Here is a 1,630-nt window from a genome sequence, read left to right on the forward strand (position 1 = left end):
CCCGAAGAAGAAGAACTTACCTGTAACTCTAACCTTACCTGAGACTTTACCTGTAACTCTAACCTTACCTGTGACTCTGACGTCAAAACGTTTTATCTATCAGAGGTCAACAAGGTTATTTAGGTCAACGGTGGGGTTATCGATAACACACAGGTCAAAGGTCACACGCTGTGATGTTGATAATTAGAGAAATGAGTGTAAAGGTTATGAAAATAAAACAAACGTATATTAATATTAATTACTGTATTATACTTTTAAACAATGCCATATTTTATCTTTTTTTCAACCAAGTAAACATTTGGGTACATAACTTTTTGAAGTTGCATTTCGTAAAATCCACCTTGAATTTCTTTATCTTTTTTTTCAACCAAGTAAACATTTGGGTACATAACTTTTTGAAGTTGCATTTCGTAAAATCCACCTTGAATTTCTTTATTATTAAAGTCTTCTATTATATAGGTCGTTGGATTTGTAAGTTTTATACGTTTAATAGTGAAAACTTCAGTAGACCAATTAGGAGTATATTGTTTATCGAAAACTGCTCGAGATTTAGATATTCTTACATGATCACCTACATTGAATTTACGTTTAAGAAAATTGCTAATTTTAATATTATTAAATACTGTGGAAAAACTTACTGCTCATTGTCTTGACATCATATTCTTTAATGCTTTGCCGGCCGCCAGCTTCTTAATTTCTTTCATAACTTGTTCTAAAAGAAGGGATTATGTAGAGAATTAATTACTTCAACAAAAAAAAAAAAAAAAAACTTACTGCTCATTGTCTTGACATCATATTTTTTAATGCTTTGCCGGCCGCCAGCTTCTTAAATTCGTATAATTAATAGCTGGCCGCCAGCTTTTACAATTCATACAGTCCTTTGTTGTTGTTCCAAGTGTCCAACACTTGCAACAACATTTTATTTTTGGTACTGGACAATGCTTCTGAAAATGACCACCTTCCAGACACCACCAACACACTTGGGGTACTTGGAATGGTATACCATTCCCAGTATCCCAAGTTGCATCATCCTCTTGTTCTAAAAGAGGAAGAAGAAAAAGAAGAGGTTATGTAGAGAATCAATTACTTTAATGAAAAACCAAAAAAAAATACTTACTACTCATCTCTGCTTTCATAAGTTGTTCTAAAAGAAGAGATTATGTAGAGAATTAATTACTTCAATGAAAAAAAACTTACTGTTCATTGTCTTGTTTGAAGATTTTAACTGATTTTGGATTCAGAACTTATCTCAAAGGGAATATATATACAACCGTTGAGTTAGGGAAATTTACAAATCAGATTTCAATCAAAAAAGTATTTTTGTCTAATAAGCACAAATGCAACGGAAATTAACAATATCATTTGGTAGTGGTTAATTTGAAGGTCAATAAATTTACACATCAGATTTCAATCAAAAAAGTATTTTTGTCTAATAAGCACAAATGCAACGGAAACTAACAATATTTCTTTAATTTGAAGGTCAATGGTGGGTTATCGATAACTTACAGGTCAAAGGTCACATGCTGTTAATTGATGTTTATAAAATTAATTGATGTTGATAATCAGAAAGAGAGTGTAAAAGGTTATGAAAATACAACAAACGTATATTAATTTTACTTAAATTCAAATT

The 1,630-nt window shown here is 30.9% G+C and overlaps 1 long non-coding RNA gene across 1 annotated transcript; it reads right to left on the reverse strand.

Annotated features, from left to right (window-relative positions):
* Positions 1–240: 240 nt before the first annotated feature.
* On the reverse strand, positions 241–1,398 carry LOC139431934 (uncharacterized). Its single transcript, XR_011641961.1, has 4 exons — positions 1,118–1,398; positions 775–1,039; positions 639–712; positions 241–571 (listed from the first exon to the last, which is right to left on the reverse strand). It is a non-coding gene; the product is annotated as an uncharacterized lncRNA (long non-coding RNA).
* Positions 1,399–1,630: the final 232 nt, after the last annotated feature.

The sequence above is a fragment of the Onthophagus taurus genome, chromosome 11, assembly GCF_036711975.1.
Source record: "Onthophagus taurus isolate NC chromosome 11, IU_Otau_3.0, whole genome shotgun sequence".
Classification (NCBI taxonomy): Eukaryota; Metazoa; Arthropoda; class Insecta; order Coleoptera; family Scarabaeidae; genus Onthophagus; species Onthophagus taurus.